Source organism: Neolamprologus multifasciatus, chromosome 1 (genome assembly GCF_963576455.1).
Source record: "Neolamprologus multifasciatus chromosome 1, fNeoMul1.2, whole genome shotgun sequence".
Classification (NCBI taxonomy): domain Eukaryota; kingdom Metazoa; phylum Chordata; class Actinopteri; order Cichliformes; family Cichlidae; genus Neolamprologus; species Neolamprologus multifasciatus.
In genome coordinates, this window is record NC_140439.1 from 2,140,446 (window position 1) to 2,154,669 (window position 14,224).

General features: G+C 42.6%; 1 pseudogene; it reads left to right on the plus strand.

Annotated features, from left to right (window-relative positions):
- Positions 1 to 1,174: 1,174 nt before the first annotated feature.
- LOC146525117 (uncharacterized) lies at positions 1,175 to 7,278 on the plus strand (annotated as a pseudogene).
- The last annotated feature ends 6,946 nt before the right edge of the window (positions 7,279 to 14,224 follow it).

Below are 14,224 nucleotides of genomic sequence, written 5' to 3' on the forward strand. Positions count from 1 at the left end.
CACTTAAGGTGAACTAACAAACACCGTCATAGTTACATGCGGCTGTCTTCTTGTTTGATGGCAGATACTCCCTTCACCCTGGCCAAAAAGGCTAAAATGACCAAAGAAAGTGGATAAAGTGGATAAAATTCATAGGACAGTGACAAAATTTATAGTCAAAGATCCCCATCTATTTTCAACAGAGTAGTCACCATCATTCAGGTGAAAAATGTTGTATTACTCTGACATAAAAAAAATAGTATCTTATAGACTGTATAATACTGTAAAAGTTAATATGTTCATAGCTGCTTAGCTTTGTAAGTCTTTTCTAAAATATTGGTGTAAATATGTAAGTAAATGGTAAATGGCCTGTATTTGTATAGCGGTTTTACTAGCCCCCCCTAGGGACCCCAAAGCGCTTTACACACCCAGTCATCCACCCATTCACACACACATTCACACACTGGTGGAGGCAGCTACAATTGTAGCCACAGCTGCCCTGGGGCAGACTGATGTAGGTTTTTATAGGTAAACTATATTTGAATAAAGTGTGAGCTATATGTTTTTACTTTTTCTTTTTTATCTGGAAGAAAAAAATGTAATTCAAATTCAAATGTATTTTCTGTTTATTCAGGGAGATGGGTTATATGTTTTATTTATTTTATGTGGAAAAAAGAATTCAATTTCAAGTCAAAAACACTTTCTTTTTATAAATTTAGTTTTTATTTTTTTTAATTCAGGGAGATGTCCACTGCCCTTAATCCGAGGTATCAGCCCCCATCCAGGGATGATCTATCCAACACACTTATACCTGCTTGGTATTCCGTGGAGAAAAGCAACCTCATCCAGAATTTGGCACAGGTTAACAAGGTCGCTATCACCTGTGATGGATGGACCAGTGTTGCTCAGGACCATTTCCTCACAGTCACTGTTCACTACATCTACAAAGGCAAAATGAAGCAGAATGTGCTCAGCACTGAAGCAGTTTATGAGTCACAAACAGGTCCAGTTGTGGCTAAAGAAATGTCAAACGTTGTGGAGCAATTTCACTTGGGAGGGAAAATAATTGCTGCCACACAATCCTGAGTAAGTAGCACATGCAGTTACATATAAAGAAGTATTGTTATTCATATGACCTTTTTATAGTAATTTAAAATATGTTTGTGTCTATCTGTGCTTTAGAGCCAGAGCATAATGTCATTCTAGAAGTTAAGACACGCTGGAATTCTCTCTTCTTGATGGTGGAGAGATTTATGGAGCAGTTTGATGCAATCCAGGCAGCTGCTCTGGATCACCGGCGGAGGAAGTCCTTCTCACTTGTCACTGAGTGAATGACATCAGCATCACTTGTAAGAGCAAAATTACATCAGTTACCTTTAACATTGTGAATATTTTTCAAGGCAGAGAAGTTTATTAAGTGCATGAAAGTCCTGTACACGTCAACCATGTGTGTGCCAAGTGACAAGTCTCCCACATGCAGCCAAATCATCCCCATCCTGGCCAAGCTGGAGGCACATTTCAGATGATGTGATGAAGACAGTGTTTTCACCTCTTCAATAAAAGAGAAAGTCTGGGGTAGTCTGCAGAACAGATATCAGGTAGTTGCAGACATTATCAATGCGCATGAAAAATAGGGGTACCTTTTACAGTATCAGCTCCTATGTTATATCTTGTTTTACTTAAAGGATGAAAACCTTCAGAAATTTCTGAAGGAGGCCACAATGATGGACCCATGTTTTAAAGGCAGGCTAGATGGTGAGGCAGCTACTGACATCTGGGACAGGTTGGAGAAAGCAGCAGTTGCAAATGCCACAGCAGCAGTTGCACAGTATTTTCACTGCATGTGTACAATCTTGTCCTTTTGCATCATGATGTAGTTTCTATGTTGAAGGAATGCTCTTTTACTATCTATGTGTCCATAGCCTCCCACCGAGGACCCCAAAGCACACAGCGAGGTGGATGATGCTGACATGGACAAGCCAGAAAAATATGTAATTTCAGAGTTTTTCTAACACAACCACAACCACTACATTCTAAAATTGATCTTTATTTATTTTGCAAACCTCACACATCTTTTTTCGTTTTTCAGCTAAGAAAGGTCCAGAAACAGGACAGAGTTTCAACAGGCTGCTTCTCAAGCAGGTAGAGTCCCCTCCATCACAGAGCAGGTACAGAAGGAGCTTGAAATATACAAAGCACTGCCAGGAATTCCCTCTGGACAACACCCTGTGGCCTGGTGGTGGAGTAAGAGGGATACACTCCCCAATTTATCTGCCCTATCAGAAAAATACTTGTGTGTCCCAGCCTCAACGCCTTCTGAAAGAGTTTTCTCTTGTGCTGGGCATGCCATCAGCCAAGAGCAATGCCGCTCCAGAGAAGGCTAATATGATTACCTTTTTGCAAAAAAAACAGTTACACATGAGAGGTTTTTGGACAAAGTTTGTGTTTTTTCCATTGTTTAAGCACTGCTTCCAGCCAAGAGTGATATCATATATGCCCTATAGCTGCAGAAAAGGCTAACATTGTTAACTTTTTACAAAAAAAACAGCTAAACATGAGAGGTTTTAGGATAAAGTTTGTGTTTCCTATTGTTAAAGCACCGGTTCCAACCAAAGGAGGTATGTTGCATCAACAGAAAAGGCTAACTTGGTTATCGTGTTGCAGAAAAAAAGAGACTGCTAAAAATAAAAACACAAGAGGTTTTTGGACAAAGTTTGTGTTCTCCATTCTTTAAGCACCGGTTTGAGCACCGTTTAAGCACCGGCACCATTTCTAAAGTACCAGTTTGGCACCGGTATCGGATAAAACCTAAACGATACCCATCCCTAGTTGTAATCTGAGCCCCCCAGGGGAGGTAGAGGTGATGAGCTGTATGCCTCCTTGGTGTTGGCATACAATATGTCCAATGTTTTATTGTCTCTGGTGTGGCAGGTGACATACTGGGTGAAGGTGGGGAGAGTGGAGGACAAGGAGATGTGATTAAAGTTCCCAGAGATTAGGAAAAGGGCCTGAGGGTGCTGTGTTTGGAGTCTGCTGGTTACAGTGCGCAGGACCTCACAGGCAGCTGCAGTGTTAGCAGAGGGCGGGACATACACAGCTATCATAATCACGTGTGTAATCACGCGGTAGATAGTACGGTCTCATGCTAACTGCTAGCAGCTCAATGTCCTTACAGCATAGCGTCTCTTTGATAGATAAATGCCCAGAGTTACACCATCTATCGTTCACAAACACAGCCAGACCCCCTCCTCTCTTCGTACCACTCTCCGTTGTTCTGTCGGCCCAAATCAAATGGAAACCGTCGATGTTTATGTATGAGTCCGGAGATAGCGCAGTTAGCCACGACTCTGTGAAGCACATCATGCTGCACTCCCTGTAGCTCCTCTGATGTCGGGTTAGAGCTGCCAATTCAGCCACTTTATTGGGGAGAGATCTCACGTTGCCCATAATAGCAGATGGAATCGCTGGCCGGTACCTCCTAACCTTACTGCAACGCCCGATCCCGGCCCGAGTGCCGCCTCTCTTCCTCCTCATCTCGTGGGGGATGTTGGCTCGCTCGGCGGTAGGCAGAACAGCAGAGGCCCCGAGGGCTAACAGCTGATCCCTGCTGTAAACAATGGGAGGTCGGACCTTCACGCACTCTCCGGACACAGATGCCGTAAAACATGTGATAAAAAGCACAATTGTCCATAAAATTCTGAGCTCCATTGTGGAGTAGTACAGTCCACAATAGAAAAACAAGAACAATAAACACAATAACAACAAAGAAAGAGAAAAAGGACTCGGTCAGGTCGGAGCCGCTGATACTGGCTGCCAGCTCGGAGCGGCGCTGGAAGTTAATGTCAAGATGTTTGTGGCCCTGCTGAGACAACGGGAGTTGTAGATGGCAGACAAGGAAGGCAGGGGGCAGCCGATGATTCTTTGTGCTGTGTTCACCACCCTCTGCAGTCCTTGCCTCTGTGCAGGTGGTGTGTGACACTTTCACTGCATAGGTCAGCAGGCTCTCGATGGTGGAGCTGTAGAAGGTCACCAGAAGTGGTGTCATGGTCTGAGTGAGCAGCTGGAAATTTCCATCAGTGGCTGAGCATCCTTGGCTCCGCCCATGGGCAGGACTACTTCAGCTTCACGCATCTGGAGCTAATTGGGGCAATCAGGCCAAAGGGGATTTAAGCTCTGCGCTGTCATCTCCTCCCTGCCAGTTTGTCAGCTACCTGATGTTGGTAACTGGCTCTCACATTCATTCTTCTGTTCCCAGGTAGATTGACTCACGTTGTTTCTTGTGCTTCAGGACTTTTCTCCAGTGTCGACCACTGCTCACCACTTGGATCTCGGTTCGTTTCCACTCACTGGGAAGTATCTCCAAACCTCACCTGCCTGCCCTCCTGCTCACTCACCACTTTGGATCCAACGAACCCCAGGTCAGCCGTTTCACCTTTTTCAAACTCTAAGGAATTACATCACCTCCCCCTCAATACCACACCTCCACCTCCTGCAAGTAAGCTGGAAAGACTGTTATACTCACCCTCTCTGGTAATCCACTTTAACCTAGCTCTAACTCTGCTCTCCTCTCTCCCCAGTGTGACCATTACTTACCTGCCCAGATCCAGTTGTCCTTACGTTCATGCCACTCTAATAGTTTCACGGCTACGCTTCCACGCCACAGTTTCATTCACTAATAAATTGTGTTAAAACGCTCCCTTGCCTCTGCCCTGGGTGTCTGCGCTTGAGCTCTGTTCAAGTTGCTGGCCTCCGTCCAGTGTGACAAGTGGGGTGGTTAGTTGCTTCTTCCTGAGCACCCTTAGGAAGTGTAGTCGCGGCTGGGCCTTCTTGACTAGCGACGTGGAGCTGACCAGGAGAGGTCTGCAGAGATGTGGACGCCAAGGAATTTGAAGGACTCCACTCGCTCTGCACATTCTCCGGTGATGTGCAGTTGGGCAGCGGCAGCTCTGTTTTGCCTGAAGTCCAGGATGAGTTCCTTGGTCTTGGTGATGTTCAGTGCCAGGTTGTTAAATGCACACCATTATTCCAGTTTCGGGGCCTCATCTCTGTAAGCCACCTCATTTCCCCCTGTGATTAGCCCCATCACTGTTGTGTCATCAGCAAATTTGACAATGATGTTCTCTGGGTGGGCGGGACTGCAGTCATATGTGTAGAGGGAGTAGAGTAGTGGGCTTAGTACACAGCCCTGGGGACAGCCGGTGCTGAGAGTGCGAGGGGAAGAGAGGTGAGGACCCAATTTCACCCGCTGGGGTCTGTTGACCAAAAAGTCCTTTATCCAAGAGCAGGTTGGTGACGGGAGCCCCAGGTTGGCTAACTTGGTTATCAAAATGTCCGGTATTATTGTGTTGAAGGCTGAGCTGAAGTCAATGAAGAGGATTCTGACATAGCGCCCCTGTTGCTCCAAGTGACTCAGTGCTGTGTGGAAAGCAATGGCTATGACGTCCAGAGTGGACCCACACATCCTGAACCTCAAGAGGGAGTGGGGGGTTGCTAGAGGCTGGTGTGGGTGGTTGTGGTCGTTGGAGTGGTGTGGCTGAGTGCTGTGTTTGAGACTCAAAACGGGCAAAAAAGCTGTTCAGCTTCTCCGCTAGCCCCCCATCTGAGTCCCCAGGTGTCACAGGGCATCCTTTGTAGTTGGTAATAGTCCATATGCCCCGCCACACTTGTCTGGGGTTGTTGAGATGTTTCTCTCTACAATGCTCTGTCACCTGACTTGAAGGCTGTATTGGGGGCCTGGAGGAGCATACGGACCTGACTCGTCATCCAGGGTTTCTGGTTCGGGAATACAGTACTTGATATAAGACAGTACCGTATCTGTGAATGTTGCCAGATCTTCACTGTAGAAGGCATCCCACTGTGTGTGTTCGAAGCAGTCCTGTAGTCGGGGCAGGGCGTCCCCAGGTGGTGATGGTCCTTTTTATGGACTTTGTTTGCTGGCTAAGAGGGGTGTATGCTGAGGTGAGGAGCACAGAGGTGGTCTGACTGGGCCAGGTGAGGGAGGGGTACGGCTCTGTAAGCATGCTTTATGTTGGAAGACACATGATCCAGAGTGTTTTCCCCTCTTGTTGGGCATTTTACATGCTGGTAAAATTTTGGTAAAACAGTCTTGAGATTTGCCTTATTAAAATCCCCTGCTATGATGTGGATGCCATTAGGGTGGACGCGCTGGTGAAAAGTGATGGCATTTAGCAGCAGAGGGAGAGCTGTGTTTACTTTAGCGTCTGGTGCTATATAGACTGCCGTGATTATTGCAGCACTTAGCTCTCTGGGCAAGAAAAAGGGTCTGCACCTCACCATCATGAACTCCAGGTCAGGAGAGTGTTGTTATACCAACCTTCTCGTAGATGCATAGCCCTCCCTCCTCTATTCTTCCTATTCCTGTCCCATCTGTGTAGTATGCGGCCTGCAAGCTGCACCGTGGCATCTGGGATTTGTGTACGTAGCCATGTCTCTGTGATGATAAGGACGCAGCAGTCCCAAACATAACGAGCTGCATATCTAATCGTAGCTGTATATCTAAATCGTCCGTCTTGTGTACCATGGACCTGGTGTTTGTAAGTAGAGGCTCGGCAGCGGGGATTTGAGTGGCTGCTTCTAGGGCTGGGCTATATCATACTGTTCACGGTAATACCGGTGTAATGTTGGGCAACGATAGGAAATGAATATCGCAATAGAATATGGGTAAAACGCGCATGCACAGTGCCTTTGTTTACATATGCACATGGCGGCGACGCAGAATGAGAAGAGCTAAAGTGGATCGTTGAATGAAACGGATGAACCAGAACTTGTTTGTAAAACTGCAACTTCAGTGGTGTGGAACTGGTTTAGCTTTCGTCCATCAGATACACAACAAAGCACTATTTTTGGTAGCGCATGCTAGCGGGCCGTGGTTATTACCGTGTTGTTTGGAAAATACAGCACACTTAAAATCAATCCTTTTATTTTTCTGAAAATCGACAGTGTCCCTTATAATCCCGTGTGCCTTATGTATGAATTCTGGTTGTGTTTACTGACCTCGAAACGATTTTATGTCGTACACGGCGCTCGAAAATCTGTCAGACGTTTTAGTACAACTTTGCTAAGCTACGAAGCCGCACCGGATTGTCGGCGCATTACGGCTATCGTAGGCAGGAGCCTCGCGGAGTGATACGTACTGTGCTTCAACATAATATTACCGTATTGTGTGTGTATAACCTCTTTTTAAGTTTTGTGGATATTATACATGGTTATGCTGAGGATATGTCGGCCAGTTTCCACTGGAAATGCCTTTTGGTTAAACTGTCAGCAAGGAATTTGCATTTGCACTGTTAAATTTTTATATAACTTTAATGCAGATAAAAAACAGCTGCTTGTTTAAGTGAAAATACATTGATGGGTTTTTTTTGCACTAATAAAGTTGTGGAGTTGTAAAGTATTTTGTCTAGTGTCAATTATATCGCCAGTTATATCGTTATCGCAAATTTTCAAATGTATATCGTAATAAATATTTTTGGTCATATCGCCCTCCTCTAGCTGCTTCCTCAGCCTGGCCAGTAGTTCAGCCCTGCAGCCTCGCTTTTGTTTCCTCTCTCTTCACCATCTGCGTCGCCTGTTCGACCCGACAACAATCCATGGAGATCCCGTTGGTCTTGCTATCTTGTCCGGAATGTTGTGTGTGCGATGAAAGTCTCAGGAGATGGTCATGTTCATTTGGGAACCGATGTCCAATATGTCCAGACAACTGTAACGTACAGTAGTGTAGGTAGACGAACGTACAACACACGATAAACAGACAAATAGACAAAAATAGCACAAATAGGGAGAGCTGCTGTAAGCTGCTGTAAGCTGCTGCATCTGTGCGTGCCACCATTACGCAGACGCTGACCTGAGGGCAGCCTTCTGGAGGTCAATCACTTCCAGATTCACAAACAGCTTCTTCCTCTGGGCCATTCAGAAAAAACACTATCCCACCCCTGCCCACCAACCTCACCAATCTGAGCCACGATCTGAGTAAGCCCCATCACTCAGTCCACTCTCACACGGACTTTGAGACTTTTCCTTGCATTGCTTACAAGCACTTTGCAACCTGTTCTCCAATGTGTGCCTTTCACTGATAAACACTACTCTGCCTCAGAAAATGTATATATTCCAAATGAAACTGAACAAAGTCAACAAATTTGAAATTTGTTTTCTGTTTTGCTTAAGGTGACACAGTGAACGGGGTTTGTATCTCTGTGTTTACAGCAGGTAGACTTCATGCAAATAACAAGAACACTAACTGTGTTAGCTGGAGAGGAAACGCTAAATAAAGCTAGTTGTAGCCACATAATTAACAATCATAACTGACTTTAAGGTTTAAATCTTGTTGATTTAAAATGCCATTTACAAAGAAAGAAAAGTAAAAACCTTTTAAATAGGTATCTTACTTCTGTCTGCGGGGTTTTCTCTGATTATTATATCCAACTTGCACAGCTGAAACTATGTCTGTATTCTTGTGTGTGTGTGTGTGTGTATGTACTAGAGATGGACATTTTTTTTTATGTCCGATACAGATACCGATATCATAAATTTGGATATCTGCCGATACCGATATGAATCCGATATAGTGTATTTTTTAATCAATAAAACTGTTTTTTAAATATATTGCTGCATTTTGTGTAAGTTCATACTCAAGTTTAAAAACCCCCACTAAACCCCACTGTGCTTCAACAGGCCCCGCTGGTTTAGAGACTTATTCCCGTTAACGAAGCAAGACGAACTGCAATCGATCGATTTTACTTGCTAGCAAGGGAGGCTGGTCGTAACCAGGCTCTTGGAGCTGAGTGCTCCTCACCTGTTTCGTAGCCGACTTCAAATAAACAGCCTTCCTTGCAGCCTTTTTATTGAATACAGTTACAGTTTACACAGGCACCACTAGAGATGGCACGATACCACTTTTTTAATGTCCGATACCGATATCATAAATTTGGATATCTGCCGATACCGATATGAATCCGATATAGTGTTTTTTAATCAATAAAACTGTTTTTTAAATATATTGCTGCATTTTGTATAAGTTCATACTCAAGTTTAAATAAACAACAACACTAAAGCTATTCTGTTATACCTATATGTAAAAAATACACTGCACCCAAAATATTTCATAGTTCAGCAATACTGATCAATCTAATAAACTTAAACCTACTCCATCCTTCCTATTCTGTTTTTTTAAAGAGTACTTAGCAGATATATTAAGCAACCTAACTAATAGGGTTGCAAACTCCCAGCAAAAAAAAAAATAGGGAACCACCCCCCACTCTCCACCTCATGATGCTTAATCGATGTAATCAACTTTAATTTGATGCAGTGTGGAAAAAAAATGCACAAAAATAAAATATTTTTCAAGAATAATTAAATAGATTCAACATCTTTCTTCAACAAAATTACAGACTGCACAGATGGAAAAAGTACTATAGCTTACTAGGGTATATTAGACTTAACAGTTACTATATACAGTAATGGATAGTAATGGATATATACAGTATATATTTTACATAAGATTAAAACTTTGGGTGTAAGATTCAGATAATTATTTAATAAAAGCTAGACATTTTAAATGAGAATAAGAAAGAAACGTATGTCTTTGTGCCCCCCTTTTCCTGTTCATGCCCCCCTGCCTAAACTTTGCTAGATCCGCCCCTGCACATTTACCAGCCGTCAGCTACATAGAAAAGGATCCTGGTGTACAAAGTAATATTAACCTCCTAGGACCTGGCGTCCACATATGTGGAAATCACATTTTGGGTTATTTAGACCAAAATACTGAATTTTGCTCTACAAGGGCCTGATATCCACTTACGAGGACATTATGCTGCTACTGTTCTGTCAAAATTTTAAACAAATATCCTCACATGTGGCGCTCATTTTTCTTAGAAACAAAAATTAGGTAAAAAAAAAAAAAATCTAAAAATCTGTTTTTACATTGATTGGACCCCAATATGCCCAAATATCAAACAGAAATAAAAAATGCATGCTGTGGAAGAGTTTGGGTCTTAGGATGTTAAATAAATTCTAACAACAGTGTCACGGTTCTGGGTCGGTTCGACCCAGCATTTTGAGTTCCTTATGTTTTGGTTCATTTTGCATCTTGGAGTGCTTTGGGGTTGTCTGGTGTTTCTTGATTATTTGTGATTTGTTAGTTACTGTTAGGTTTTGTAATGTTGATTGTCATTTATGCTTAGAAATATCTACTTATATATGCTTAGAGTTTTATAATTAGTTTTAGATTGGTAGAGGTGTATAATCGATTGTCTAGTGATAGGATGTGTGATCCTTAATAGTCTGCAAAGGCTTGGTGCACATTCCAGAGTGTTCTGTTAGTCTAAGTGCCCTTTGTTTAGATAAACTGCTGGACTTTCCAGACCAGTAGGTTTAGGGAAGTCATTTATGGGGTCTTACTCTGCCCCCACACACACCACACACACACACACACACACACACACACACACACACACACACACACACACACACACACACACACAGTATCCTTTGTTCACATGTATACCTATGTAAGATGTTATATGTTAATGACCCTATGCATATTCATGTAACCACAATAAAAGGAGTGCTATGGGGAACCTGGCTGAGAGTCTGACGGAGGTCAAGTGGTGGAACGACACTTGGCTTCAGGCAGGTCTCCCTCATGCATGAGTAACATGAAGAACTTTGCCTACTTCGTGTCTTGCTTTGCTGTGTAATTATATTGTCTTCAACGTTCCAGCGATTTACATTGTAGATGAAAAATAATCATAGGAAAAAGGTTTTGTGTTTATCAGCCAAGAACTACTACAATCTCATTTTCTGCTTTTAAGAAAGGACTGTTCACAAAAACAGAGAGAGAGAGAGAGAGAGAGAGAGAGAGAGAGAGAGACATGTGTGTTGATTAAGCAGTGATGACAATAATGAAAATGTCTTAGTTTGTCACTTTCAGATGAAAAGCAGATCTGAATCAATTTTCCACATGCAGCAGTTGAAAGAAAGTTATAGTTTAACATTATTGGAAACGTTCAGGCCAAGTTACTGGCTAACTTATTTACAGCTCCATGTGTCCCTCAACCTCACAAGCGAGCTCTCACTCCTCCCTGAAGACAAGGAATGCAGTTCCAAAGAGCAATAACATGGCAGATAAAGAGACAGCAGCAAAGTCCTGAGAAAAGAGTCCCAGCAAGCAGCAGCAGTGTGGACAAACAGCATCAGAGAAGAAGAGCAAACCCATCATCCTGCCTGATTGGATGAATGGCACTGTGTTTCCAACAAGCTGCAAATTCACTGTGCATGTGAAAAGAACGTTTGAGGAGAACCGAGGAGACTGTTGGAGTTTGACATTTGCCACCTTTGGAGTAAAATGGCAAGAAGAGACAGTGAAACACAGGACAAAGCTGAAGGAGACCTGCCTGCTGTTGGACTGTTGAAGTGGGAGAGGACAACAGAGTGAGAGGAGTGGTGAGAACACATAGGAATTTTGTTTTTAATATGGGAAATCAAAATTTGGGTTAGCAAACCTGGGGAAAAGAAAACTGACTGCTTAAGTTGGAAAATTGAGAAGGAGTCTGAAACACTGCAAAAAGAAACATACAAAATCACACACACAAGCAGAACATGCATTAACCCTACTAACACAAACACAAGAGAGCTCATGAAGATTAGACAACATCTTGAGCATGTGAGTCTGTTTATCATCTTGTCCAAGTCACCTCGTGTGATGCAAAGACCAGTGGACTCATAGCACATTGGTTAAGAAATGATCAAATAATAGCAGAAAAATGTGTAGGAAAGGCAGCTTTAAGAACATGCCCTGCTGGAGATGCAGCTCCACAGACTTTGATTAAACCTGTCTAATAACACAAACACCCATGCAATGAAGATCAGCTTGTTATCTTTCATCAGTGTTAAAATAGTGTGAATTTAACAGACACTTGTTATCAAATGCTGAATTTATCCAATGCTGAGAACTAACTCTCTAGGTTGCAGGACAACAGTTTAACTTTTGTGGAAAAAAAAGATTCTGGTTTGACCAACCAGTGATCAGACAATAAATTTAGTTGTTAATACAGTAAATTGGGAGATGCTTCCTGCTTGATTGATGCAGCACAAGTAATTTACTGTATGAGGGAAATTCTATTTTTGTGATAACATTTTGAACATGCATTTCTGTTGTCCTGTCATCTTAGTGGGTTAATAGCTGATATGCAAATTAGTTGATCGTTCTTAGATTAAGGAAAGGTGACTGAATTCTAGCACGAAACTGAATAAAATCTGTGGCCTAAATGAGTGAAGAGCACAGACCTGGGGATTAAACTCCTAGCTAATAAGACGTTAGGCTTATGTTGTGTGTTGTGCAGCTGATGGTTGGTTTAGAGTGAATCTAGCTGATGATTTTTCTTTTGTTGTGAAGTTGAGCCTGCCAATTAGTATGATGGTATGATAAAGCATGCTAATGGTATGATTTACCCTCCTGAGATGAGGAGCTTGTGTCATGACTTAACAAGGCCTTTTTATTTTGATACTTTCACAGTGCACTGAAAGTTTTGTTCGATAATCTCTGTTTGAGCAGATCTGCACGATTAGAACAGAAAGCGCTGTACGACACGTCGTCGAGAAAATTGTTACAAGTGAGTTTCTCCACATTAAAATGGGCTCAGGAGAAAGTCACTTATCTGGGGACAATTAGAAAGTAAGTTCCTGTCCAAAAAGGATTCAGCGAGGTAATCCGATCTAAAGTTCTTCTTTTTCTTTTTGGAATGACGTCATTTTGCTGAGGGTGGAAATCTAAATGCGACGATAGGTTCCACTATCAGCAAAGAAAGAAAGAATGAATGTATGAATGAATGAGTGAAAGAGAAAAAAACTGACTGGTAAAAGCTGACAAGACTTGACCACTACTCAAGGTTAACCTCCACCTAGACAGGACAAAGGGGTGGATGAATCTATGTGTGTTTCCTTTTGAAGGAGCAGAAAGATGACAGCAACATTCGAGGTTGCGTGACGATTTAACCTTTTAAATGCCACTTTCTGTGTCTGTGCATCTACCAGGGGTGTTATTCACTACCTTGTGTTGCTCACAGAGGAAACTGTGAGAAAGAGTGTATACATCTGCGCAGCGCTAACATTTACATTTCTTTTCTACAACATTACAGTTCTTCATGTGAATTGATCATGTGATTTATACCAGGACAGCTGGTTGATGTTTTTTCCTACTACAGGATTTCTGGGTTTATGTGTGAAGAAAACTGTGTTTATAGGTTATGAGTGGTGATGCTGTTACACTGTGTTTTTGGGAAAATGTGAAGGTTACTTTGACAATGTGAATAACATGTGAGAAATTTCCTGTGTTGAAAACTAGTGTCACTTCTTTCCACAGCTATGGATGGCTAACTTTATGGTCTTTTTATGGCACCTCTGGAACCTGTCGACCTGCGTCTGACCACCGGGATGGTCAATGTGTATTGCTAATGTTTGTTTTTCTAAGAGTACATGTAGAGAATTCAGCAGAAGCGGACAAGTGACATGAGAAAAACAAATAAGAGATGCAGTGTTTATGGAATAATTTAATATGGGGCTCATTAGCTGACCACTATTGAGCTCATAGTGATTGATGAGTTGAGTGACTTTGCTTAAGAGAAGTCACCGATTACATTAATGTTGACTGAGTACATGGGATGAAGTGTGAAGTTTGATTTCACTTCCAGATCTTGTTTTCCAGGCCATGATGGTGTGTATGCAGGCTCCTGGCGGAGTCAGGTGTTAAGCAAACTTAATATGCAAAACACACTAACATCTTTTATTGCAGGATTATAGGTCCGGGGTGGTGCTGCTCCAGAGGAGGAGACACCCTGATGTTGCCTGGGACGTGATCTAGTTAACCTTTTTCTTTAAGACAGGAATCTAGGTTTGATGAGTTGACTCATGGGAGTGTCTATGCGTCAAGAGGAGGGGTCCAGGATTAACATTAAACAATGTTTTTTATGATTGTTGCAGAGATTTGTTTGATTAACAGTTCATTTATGGGTATTTTAACCTATGCAAGTGGTGCATCCATGTTCAGATGAGGCTTTGATGGCCTATAAGTAAAGTTCACTGAACTAAAGAATGTGGTTTGATGATTGTTGATGCTCTCCAAATAGAAGCTTTTCCTCCTAGCAAGGAAATACAGGTGCAGCAGTCATCTCCTGAGAAATCTTCAGAGGCCCAGTGAGAAACAAGAACCATTCCAGGCATAGCTGACAGC